General features: G+C 40.3%; 2 pseudogenes; both read right to left on the bottom strand.

The window, feature by feature from the left end:
* Positions 1 to 1843: 1843 nt before the first annotated feature.
* Positions 1844 to 3956, bottom strand: LOC115663215 (uncharacterized; annotated as a pseudogene).
* A 4449-nt stretch (positions 3957 to 8405) lies between these two features.
* Positions 8406 to 12383, bottom strand: LOC115663214 (glycine--tRNA ligase, mitochondrial 1-like; annotated as a pseudogene).
* Between the last annotated feature and the right edge of the window lie 176 nt (positions 12384 to 12559).

Raw genomic sequence — 12559 nt, 5'->3', positions numbered from 1 at the left:
CTGAAGTTCTCCAATTTTTGGATGTAACACGCTCAATACCTCACAATCAAGGACTTGATCGCCGGCATGTCATCAAAGAAAGACGGACTAACCATTCTGAGCTTGCAATTTCTATTTAGAAACGGTACTGAGAGTGCAGGACACACGGGATTCTCGGGTAACTCACTCAACTTATGTTCCATCGAGTAAATCTCTGTGAAACTCTGCCATTGCATGACCCCCGGAGGATTCATCAGTCCTAAACCCGAGCACATAATTACTGTTCTGCTGTCTTCAGGTGGACTGGATTCGATGTCATTACAACAAATCTCAAGTTTCTCTACCTGGTGCGGTGGCTCGAACTGATAGGATTCATCAAAGGTACCTGAGGAGTAAAGATCCATTAATTCCCCCCAGTGATTAATAATTCTACTAGGGAAACAAACTGTTTAAACATATGTTTCAAATAACACATGAAGATCCCAGCCAAGAACCGAAAATAGCACACAAAGATGTAGGTCCAACACCTATACCTTCTTCTGTTGAAGGAAAATTACACTTTGCATCCTGTAATGGATGGTATAATCATAATTTGCATCCTGAGACCAACCCCACTACCTTCTCCGGGTGGAATTTTTACATAGTATAGCCACAAAAAATACACTTAATCTACATTTATTAGCACTTGAAAACTTCCGGAGAAGAGAGAGTGATATGTGAGTTGAGTAGGATGTTTTCATCTTTTAGATTGTGCATTTTTGTCTAAACAATTTTCTGCACAACATTGAAGTGCACTTTTATGTATCTCCTTCACAGGTATGAAATAGAAAACCACCAAAAGAGGGTAATAAGTTTCTTATCATAGAATGAATTTTAATACTGTAAATTTAACCAGGAATAAAAGTTATAGGGTAGGAAAAATCATTTCAACATAAATGTAAACCCATCTGTTTCACAATATATGCTAAGTGAAGTTAATTAGGCTATACACAATAGTACCTAATATTATTTTCATTCAATTTGAATATGTACGGGTACACAATAATTTTTTTATTATTCCTTAAATAGGTGATTTTAAATTAACGGGTTAGTTTTTAATACCGATTGTAGTGATTAAAATTCATATTATTTGATTAAAAAAGTAGATAGATGGGAAAATGACACAAATAGTCTCTAAACTTTGGCCCAATGTGCAATGTGGTCAATGAACTTTTAATTCGTTCAATATAGTCTCTGAATTTTAGACTAATGTGTAATGTGGGTCTTAAACTTTAATTTGTTCAATGCCATTCATGAACTTTTAGTTGATAATCAATTTAATCCCTAAATTATAAAAAAAATGTTCAGTGTAGTCCTTTGCACTGTACATTTTCATAAAATTCAGGAACATTGAACATGTACCAAAAGTCCAGAGGTCACATTGAACAAATTAAATATTCTAAGACCACATTGAATATTAGGTTAAAATTCAAAAACTATATTGAACAAATTAAAATTTCATTAACCACGTTACATATTACGCGAAAGTTTAGGACTGTTTATGTCATTATCTCTAGATAGATGCTACCTTTTTATCTCGTGTTTGGTTGTGGACATTGGCATGTCCCTGCTCCGGGTCAAGCGGATCTGTTTGGGGGAGCAAGGGCGGCGCGAGATTAGCACTAGGTGCACGATAGTGAAGATCCATGACCGGCCTTCGTCACTCACCTGCGCAGATTAGGGTTGCTCCATCAACAAAGGGAGGATTTTCAATTTTGCTCTCCCCTGATTCTCCAAAAAATATCCAATGGTAACCTCTTCCCGTCCTCCGTTCTCCGCCTCACTTCCATCAGCATTTACTATCGTTTTCTCTCCCCTGCTTCTCCAAGATTGAGAAATGATGAGGCGGTGTGTTTGCAAATTTGGGTTTTCTTTTTGATCTGTTGTTTGAAGGAAAAGGGGGTTCATTTTTGTGAAGGAGCATGAGGGACTGGGTGTGCACTGTGCTGTCTCTTATCTGTTCTTTGACTTGAAAATCTGTAAAAGGGGTTGTTTGGTTGGGAACAGTGAAGGGCTTGTTCTGTTTGATTAGTTGAAAGCAGTCTTGGGTTTGTAGATTATGTTTTAGAACGATGTCCCAATGCACCAACCGGTAGCTGTTTCTCTTTTCAGGGGTATTTGTCGCCTGTCATCAGAGTCGGCCGTCCCTTTATTGTCGTGAAATGAACGATGTGATCGGAGTTGGGATCTGATCCTCAGAGATACATTTTCCTTGGAAGAGAGGAGTATGTCCATATGGGCTGGACAGATGTTGGTGGTTTATGATGACCCGTCCGACCAGCATTCTTTCTCTCTAGACGACAACAGCAGTGCCAAAGAGTCTCTTGATGAAACGAGGCTCTCCCTGGAAAGCACTAACGAGACTGTTCCGTACATTGGGCAGAGATTCGGTACTCATGATGCTGCCTATGAGTTTTACTGTGAATTTGCTAAACGGTGCGACTTTTCGATCCGTCGCCACCGTACCGAAGGAAGTATTGGAGTAGAATAGGCCTCCTAAAAACCAACAATTTGATGAGTAAAGCAACAGATCAATGAGAGAGAGATCATGTCACATTAGAGTAGATGTTGCACCTGTAGGGCAGCTTTAGTGGGAATTCGGAATGTAATTACTGCAGGCTCCCCAGCGAACATTACTTTTTCTTTGGCCTCCAATTCAAAAGAGTGTGATACAAGACCACCACTACAATACACAGACATGGACCTCCACACTTCCAGAATACATAACAGGCAAATCACGGAGCAAATAAGCAAGAAAAAGAAGACTCACCCGCTGATCCTTTCCCATGTCCTAGATGTGTTACCACTGACAACAGCAAAGACATCCGATTGCCAACTATTATCCACAAGACTCACATCATAGGCAGACCTGCAGATATAATGGAAGGAAAAGGAATTACCAAATTTTGCCACCACGATGAAATAGTAAGCTTAATGCGACGGAGAACAATGATGCATGCCAAATGAGCTACAACCCAAGAGTCATCCCACAAGCAAAGGACAAATAGGATCCCAAACATCGTCGGAACACATTAGGGGAAGAAAGGTGACATTTCACATTCTGTGAGGACTGAACAATGATGAGAAATGCTGCAAGAAACATCTCACCCAAGATCTGTCCATGGCAATGCTTATATCCCATGGTTAGTAATACATAACTACAATCTGATTACACGAACATTCCACTTAAACACCGCTTGTACAACATATGAACATGCTATGCTATAGCACGCCGCTGCTCTACATCTAGTAGAATTGTTGGTGGAATTTTACATGTCATGTCTAATCTGTGTCCATTGTTCTTCAACTCATCCTCGAGATCCCAACAATGCTAAGCCGAAGATAACAGCGAATCCATGCTACAGCGTCATCCAGCAATTATACTCTTTTGCAACAAGAAAGCGATCCAAATGCCGTAATCAAATTACGGATACCATTCGCAGGCAACTGTTGCTTAGGACATTACCAGAATCACTAATTTCCTGCTAAAGAAAAACACATGCAGCACGGAACGGACGACGATGTCGCTCCCAAACAGCAACCAAACAGAACTCACAACCAAAGCAAAAACCAATCGAGCTAATCCTCAGGTCAACCAAACTAACGGGCCACGCACGCATGAGCTCCACTAGATCTGCGAACGCCGGTCGAAAAAGCACATCGAAGCTAGATCCGACAAGCAGAACGCCCCCGGAAAAAACCTTCCGAAACACGGACCGACTCGACTTACGAAGTCCCGCGGCTGTAGACGTCGACGGTGACGGAGACGCGCTCGGCGCCGGGTCTGAGCCGGCCGACGGCGGCCTTCTTGTGAGCGACGATGAACGGCACGGCGTCCGGGCCGACGAGACCAGGACCACCAAGGCCACGACGGCGGAGATCGCCGCCGACTTCGCGATCGGTTTCGCCATTACTTCTGTCCGCGAAAGAGCAGAGATTTGAGAAGTGGGACTCTGATTTTTCCGGTTCAGTCAAAGATGGCGACTGAAAAATTGATCTCCAAAAATATTTTAATTATTAATAGCAATTTTTGTTTAAATATTTTTATGGATGACGAAAAAAATTTATTCCTGTAAACGATTATTTTTATAAAAATATTTTCAAAGCATTTCTTTTGAGCAAAACAAATGAAACCTTAAAAAGAATTTCGATATCAATAAGACAATGCTAGATATGTTAAAATCGATGTACACAGCTAGGATACCGAGCGATTTTACACATTACCAGAGAAAAGTCAAATAAATTGATCACGCTCGACGCCCACTTATCGCATTGGTTTTTGTAAATCGGTTCATAGTATATATGCCGTCCTCTTTCAATGAGTCAAAAAACTAAACTTTCATTTTTTTATTTTTTTGCTTTTTGCTTTGGTCGAAAGTCTGACCAACTTTTTAACAGCACGCTAACGTGGCGGATGCGGGGTGATCTAGGCTGCGAATGATAACCATTCTGTTTCTCTATTTCTATTGCAGAAATAAGTTTGGAACAGAAATCCGTTTGGTAACGCAATTTCAATTTCTATTTCTGGAACAAATTTTTGTTCCAAAAATAGGTTTAGAACAGAAATCAGAAGTTAAAATTTTTTGCTTCTCTATTTTTGGAACAGAAATGAGAAATATAAATTTTTCTCATCGCTCATCCTCGCTACTAGTTGGTCACCCCCGCCATCGCTCACTATTGCCACCGGCTGCCTCCCACCATCGCCGGCTGCCGACCACCGGCCACCTCCTACCACCATCGGCCGCCAGCCATCTCCCGCCGCCAGCTGCGGCCCAAAAAAAAATTCCAAAAAACCCTAAAAAATTGAAAAATTCCAGAAAAATTCATAAAAATTTCTAGAAAATAAAAAAAAAGTCAGATTTCGGGAAAATAGGAAATTTGTTCATTTTTTCCAAAAAACATTTCAAAATTTCACAGAAAGGCTTAGAATACTTGTGGCCATTCACTTTGAGTGAAATTTAAATTTTTTGAGGTGCCCAAAAAAAATAAAAAAAATAAAAAAATTCAAAACTTTACAGAATAGCTTAGAATATATGTGGCCACCCACTTTGTGTGAAATTTAAATTTTTTGAGGTGCCCAAAAAAAATTCAAAAATAAAAAATTTCAAAACTTCACAAAATGACTTAGAATATCTGTGGCCACTCACTTTGAGTGAAATTTAAACATTGAGGTGCCCAAAAAAAATTTCAAAATAAAAAATTTCAAAACTTCACATATGGCTTAGAATACTTGTGGCCACCCACTTTACGTAAAATTTAAATATTTTGAGGTGCCCAAAAAAAAATCAAAAAATTCAAAACTTCACAGAATGATTTAGAATACTTGTGGCCACCCATTTTAAGTGAAATTTAAATTTTTTTAGGTGCTAAAAAAATAAAAAATAAAAAATAAATTTCACTCAAAGTGGGTGGCCACAGGTATTCTAAGCCATTCTGTGAAGTTTTGAAATTTTTTATTTTTTGATTTTTTTAGGCACCTCAAAAAATTTAAATTTCTTTTTAAGCCATTATGTGAAGTTTTGAAAGTTTTGATTTTTTTTGGAAAAAATGAACAAATTTCCTATTTTCCCGAAATCTAACTTTTTTTTATTTTCTGGAAAATTTTATGGATTTTCTGAATTTTTTTTAGATTTTTAGAAAATTTTTCGAATTTTCTAATTTTTTTATTCTATTTCTAAAAGAAATGAAGCGATTGTCCGCCGCTTGCTGTCCACTTGCCGGCCACATGAGAAGGAGAAATTTTGTGCCGTTATCAAATAAATTTCTGTTTCAGAAATAAAAATTTTGTATCATTATCAAACATGTTTTTTAGCTTAGAAACTCCTCCAAAAACAGAAATAGAAAAATCAATTTCTGGCAAAAAATTGATTTCTGAAACAGAATGGTTATCATTCGCAGCCCTAATGTCCAGATTGATCTGATCATGAGTCAGGCAAGTCCGCCCATTAAATGAGCGGGCCTGCTTAAGGAAATAAATCCGTCAAAGCATGCCCGGCCCACCCTCAACCAGCACGTTCATTTCTCCACAAATTTCATCTTGCAGCCCACGGTGTCTACACCAAGGTCGGTTTCATCCCGGTCGCGCCAAGATTGGCCTCTCCGATCCGTTTACGCGGTCGATGACTCGAACTCGCTTAGATTTGCTCGAGTGAGCGAGACCGAGTCTCTCTTCATCCTCACAAGCTCTCAGCGAACGCAAGGTTAAACTTCAAAATCGGGTTTGAAAAAATTAGCCTGAACATTTGGGTGGGCCTGGATTGGTATGGGTTTTGCTTATCTATTAATGGGCCGGCCGAACCCAAAAAGAAGGTACTAAACTCGGGCCCAGAACTGGGCCGATGCTTGTTATGCCCCAAAAGCCAGGTCCATCCCAAGCCCGCCCAAACGCGCCTCGTGATCGGGCCCCACCGAGCCCAATGTGTTGCCAAGATCACCTACATTGCCTAAAATGAACATCGAAATATTTGATCCATCGAACCTTTCGATTTAAAATTGTCAAGCCTCTTCGGCCTTTGGGAGTAGAGGCCTATCGGTGACTCCCCATCGAACTGTCTAACAATCGACCCGTGGCTAATCTTCTCGATACAATGGTATAAAGGGTGCAAACGGGTCGGGCAAGTCGGGCTTTTATCAAAAAATGGGCTTGGCCCAAACATTGGGGCCTTCTAATCACTGATTAGGTCATATTTGGGTCCGGTCTCGGCCGAGTCACAAGAAACATGCCACCTTCACCTTCGGTCCAAACCCGAACCACTCCGTAGCCAAACCCTAGCGATTAGAAATTCTCTCTTCGGCAAAATAAACCCACCCTAATCGCACATGTAGACATCGCAAAATTCCGCATATTTTAGACTGAATATTAAGACAATTTCCATCAAAAATTAGCAATAGAAAATCAAGAGAAGAGACCGACCCAGATCTGCATCGACAGTGATTGCAAAGGGCACCCCAAGCTCATCACTTCTCACATATTTCTTCCCTATATTGCCTGTAAACATAGCCAGGGCACAGTAGCATATGATAATCCAATGTAACTTTGGTGTTCATAATGAAAACACTATTGTTGGTTGATGTAACAAATCATTTTTAAAAAAAGTATTTTCGAAATCATTTATTTTCCGCGAAACAAACCGACGATGGATCGCAAAATTGAGAGCTGGCCACGTCACCCAAAGAATGTAGACACCCCTAATATTTCATTTCTCCTTTTTTTCCCTTCTTCCTTCTATTTGTATAACGAAATGATGGTGAAAAACTGAAGTCGGCCCTTATCGCAAGGGCCGGCAAGGATGTCGCATCCCTTGCTTGTGGCCAGTGGACCGAGACCCCGACCTTTGGCAGAGGAAAATAGGGAAAAAAAAGAAAGAAAAGGAAAAAAAAATCGAGGGTGATTACTAATCACTGATTAGGTTATATTTGGATCATGTCTAGGTCAGGTCACGAGAAACATTCTGCCTTCACGTTCGGTCCCGACCCGATCCGAACCATTGCCAAACCCTAGTGATTAGGTCAAACTATAATATAAAGTCTCCTCATGTACGGATCGCATCCCGTTTCGAGTAGAAATAACATTTCTATCTCCATCTCTCGTCCCTCATATCGAGGGCGAGGTTTAGCTGCTACCCGGACGCTCGGCGTCCATCGATTGCTTGGATCCTAATTGAGCTTTCATGCACCACATCCTTCATTTAAGTGAGTGCTGCTACTTGAATGATTTTCAGGTCTGATGACGCACATCCTCATTAAACTATGATCGTCCACACATTCAAGAGATTGGGGTCGGGCTTCCACCGTCAAAGAAGATGGCACACATTCATCATCATTCAGTATCGTAATGAATGACATGGGCATGAATATCTCATCTATATAAGATCGGAATGCGCATTCGAATATGAATTACTCGTCGAATTGCGTCATGTTTCATTTGAATCTAACTTTTTCTAACAACAAAAAACCGAAGTTCTGAGTTCATATCATACATAAAATAGTAAAATATAGGGACTTGATTATGGTCAGAAAGTTCCTCGGTATAGGAAAATTTTATGCACAATTAACAAAAGATAGGAATTCTCCATAGCAGGTGATTTGCAGCAATGAAACCCTTCGACGCTGATGTTTTTGTCTCTTGTTGAACAAAATTCACATCACTATGTTTGTCTCCGGTTAATAAAGATGAAAAGCAAATTGTGGCAGGGGCTTTGCCCATCAGAGTCACAGGAAATTAGGGTTTTATATTATCCTCACTTTTAGAAATTCTACTTTCGGAAAAATGAACTCGCCCGAATCGCACATGTAAACACAGTAAAATTCCACGATTTTTAGACTGAATATCGAGACAATTTCCACGAAAAATTAGCTATAGAAAATCAAGACAAGAGACCAATGCAGATCTGCAACTTACTGTTTTGTTTTTATCTCAGTGTTATCACACTAAAAAGACATGAACAACATGTTCAGCCAGCAAAAGACATATCAAAAGTACACCATTTGTTTGCTACCTCGGATATCCCCCAAAAATATGACAAAATGTTTGATTCTAACTTATGTAAAGTTAAGTAAACAGTGAGATCGGTAACTCCGACTATTCATCTTCTTCAGCAGATGCAGACGTAAAATGTGGGAACCTCGACCATATGTCGGACCAGGTCTTGTACCCGAAAATCAAATCCGTCACAGCTGAGGCCACTTCCCCCACGCTTACTCGAATTTGACGTTTGATGTCCCTATATCGAATGGTCACATCAAATTGTGCATCGACAACAATTGCAAAGGGCACGCCAAGCTCATCGCTCATCGCATATCTCTCCCCCGTGGTGCTAACTGTAAACATAGCCAGGGCACAGTAGCAGATGATCATCCAATGCAAATCCAAATATACAGCTCCATAACAAAACAAGTCCTCATATAAGATATTTGTGTATCACTCATATCTGCAAACCTGACACAAACCTTAGAATTTTCCACAAATCATAGCTTAGATTTTAACAAGGAAAAACGAGAAGATGCCAATTCATTCTGGAGCTGACAGTAGCATCGGACAAAAGAACTCGATCCTAGAAAAACAAGCATTCAAACCCCTCCAGAAAATCCCCTTAAGTCGTGAATAGGACGAAAAGAAGAGTGATCAACATATAGTATTCACATAAACACATACGAAAAGAAAAACGCTTCAGAAATCATAGCTCCATTTTAAGAAAGAAAAAGCAAAGAGAAACGAGATGTCAGTCAACCTTTGGAGCTGATCCTAGCATGATAAGCGAAAACAATTTCACAGAAACAGGCATTCACACCCCTCGATAAAATCCGCTTCTATGGTGAGTAAAGAAAAGATAGTGACCAAGATGTAAGCTCATGTAAAATATGTACAGAAGAAACTCATTTACGCAAGAAATTAAGCACCTAAATCCTGTATTGGGTAAGTACCTGTATTGACTTCCCTGTGCTCGACATCAGCAGCAATCAGTGAACTGCTAATAAATTGAGCAACCGACGACTCTGGCTGCTTCGTCGATAGGATAACTGTACAACTGATAGGTGCTAGAACTGGAGGGAAGCGGAACACATTTAGTTGTCCATCCCCCGCTTTGCCGGGCCTTGTATAGAAAGAATGCTCACAAAGGCAGTATATTATGCGACCAATGCCAAAAGACGGTTCAATAACTGATGGTGTAAAAACCCGCCGATGTTCCCTTATCTTCTGCCTAGAAATTTTGACAATGTTATCGTTGATTATTACTCTCTTCCCCACTGTGGGTCCACGAAATACAGCCTCTCCTTTGGATTCTAAAGCAGCCTTCAACTGCAAAGCTTCCTCTTCACCCATTGCCTGGTATTAACAAGGTAAATGCAAGCATCAAGTAAAGGAACGGATTTTGAACATACTTAGCAAAAGAGCGAAAACCAAGGAACCTCCAGCATATACCAAACGAGATTCAACTACCATCTTCTTCTCATTTTCCTTAAAGGCGGGACCTAGTTCCTTCTTGTTTGGAGCAATTACCAGTTTCTGCATTGATACTTCAATTAGTTAATCATGATAACCAACTCAAGCATTCACAAATAAAGGGTAGAAACCTGCTCCATGTACTCCAAGAATAGCTAGCAAAATTAACTAGTTTAAAAAATTACCACCACTTCTCTGGGTTCAGCACAATTTTCATGGGCAACAGGAGCAACTCCACTTTTCTCCTGTCAAATGATAACAATCATCACTCTGACTAGATGCCTCTATGATTAGCGGAACATATACATCTCTAAACTTCCTCTTATTTGGTTCTCAACCCCCTCAAAATGTGCTGGATAATGTTTTGCGTCAAACAGTATATTAGACAAAAGACTATAAGTGTGCAACAATGGATAACATGTGTCATCCATCAAATGGTTGCCACACAAGACAGCTAAAAAGAGAACCCGTACAATGTAGCAAAACCACACCTTGCTTTCCATAGATCATTGAAGAAAGAAGTAACATGGTTAAAATGAAAAACAAATTTTATTAATTTCTTAGGCATGTTGGCAGCTTATGAAGAGTTTTAGAAGGATTTCAAAAAGACTCGAGAGGACCTTAAGATAAAATCATGTCACTTATTGAGATAACAAAATGACGGAGCGGTTTCTTTCAGTATTCTTGACCTTGCGCCTTCTCCAAAAAAAGAAAAGAAACGAAAAGCACTTGAAAGAAGGCAACATAACTCTCACCGGATGTGGTCGTAAATCATATGCTGGCCTATCTACAATATCAACACACTCGAGCCAACCATAGGAACACTCAATTTCAGCAACCCAACAATCTGCTGCATCGTGTGCCAATTCGTCCCCAAGACGTTGCCTAAACCGCAAGTGATCCTTGTCTATGCCGAGGCGAGTTAAAAATAGAAATATTCTCCCGATGAAGTAGCCCAGCGTCGAATTGTTGAAAGTTCTCTAAAAATAAACATCGAAATTTGTGAGACTTAAAAGTGAAAAGGTTGGGGGAAGAAAAATCAAGTCCAAAAGACGATTCAAGCTAACCTTTGCAACTGCTTCGCCAAGCCGAGTTTCAATAGCAGATTGGCCAGACATTTGTTGTTCCCCTGGGAACATAAGCAATTCCAGATCTGCAACTTCAGGAAACTTTGGATGGGATTTATCTTCTGGATCGACAAAATGCTCGATCTCAGCGACAGTGAAGTCATGGATGATCAGAAGAGGATTTTGAGGAGAAATATACACGTGTGAAAAGCATCAGAATCAATCGCAAATTAAAATATAAGGGCCCGATGAAGCTAATGACAATGTCTCTAATGCAGCATTGGAGATCCCGTTTTGAGCCTATTGACTAACAAGACAATCAAATCTTGCGTGAAATGCTGTCTTAAGACAAGTTATGCTATGCAATAGTATTAGAGCAGAAATCATGCATAAAACCCAAGCATGTGAACACACACGATTTAGGATGATAAGAAAGAATGATGCAAATCCTCTTCTCTGAAAGCCCGACCGCTATAAGCGATAGCAAAGGGGAGTTTATTGCCCTTCAACTCATACAGGATTTCATAAAAGCCTTGTGATTTTGCAGTTTCAGGTCGCACGTACCTACAGTAGATTGAAGGAAGGAAAAACAAAAAAACTACAGTAAATCTCCAATTTTTTAGAAAGGAAGTTAATTCGCTTGAAGTCTACAACAACGTCATATCTATTGGTGGTACTTACTCACGGAGGAAACCAGATAGGCCTACGGAATCTTTAAACATCAAGTTGAATGGATAGGGATTGGAGAGGCGATTTCCGGTGCTGGAGCTGTTGTGATACCATATTCTTTTATCTTGGCACGCAATTCCTCATCAGAGAGAAGATACAAAGACTCATATATGCGCCGGAACTCCGCAGCCTACTCTTCACTAATGGGCGAATTCTTTTGGAGGATATTATAACAAAAATTATCGAGCAGCATATCAGCTTGATAGTACGTCCCAGTTTCCACATCCCTCATCATAAGTACAGTACATTTGTCCAGATGACGCGCCCATTTAAAGAGAATCACCGGAGTGGGATAAGGGCAGCCAACCTTCAACATGCGCTCCTCTAGAACAAAATGCTAACAACAGAAACCCAAAAAAAAGAAAAAAATCAACACAGCAGACAAACTATCCACGCCAATTCGACTCAATTCCATGACTAACCTCACGCCAGATCTGCAAGACTTTCAACTCCATGGCGCTGCCGATCGGGCCGTAATCGTTGATCCCATTGACACTCCCGTCTTTCTTGGACGAGGGAACTAAGACCTCGAGGCGCTCGAGCGTGTCGCGCACCATCTCACGGAACACCTCCTTGAGGAGGCCGTCGCCGGCTAAGGCTTTGTGGAGATCGGTGCTGTCCATCGCGGGAAGATGAGGCGAGAGATTGTATAACTAGGAGAGCGAAGTTTGATTTTAGGGTTTTTGAGAGAGTGACAGAAATTTAACGAAATAAAAGGCCATGCTTCATCGGGAAAATTTCAAATAAGGATCGAAATCCTGTATGTATCCAAATCCTAATATGTATTTAACAAAATTTAACA

Source organism: Syzygium oleosum, unplaced genomic scaffold, assembly GCF_021117445.2.
Source record: "Syzygium oleosum isolate NSW1041296 unplaced genomic scaffold, Sole_v2.1 Sole_v2.53, whole genome shotgun sequence".
Taxonomy (NCBI): Eukaryota; Viridiplantae; Streptophyta; class Magnoliopsida; order Myrtales; family Myrtaceae; genus Syzygium; species Syzygium oleosum.
This window is presented reverse-complemented; position numbering and strand designations above follow the sequence as displayed.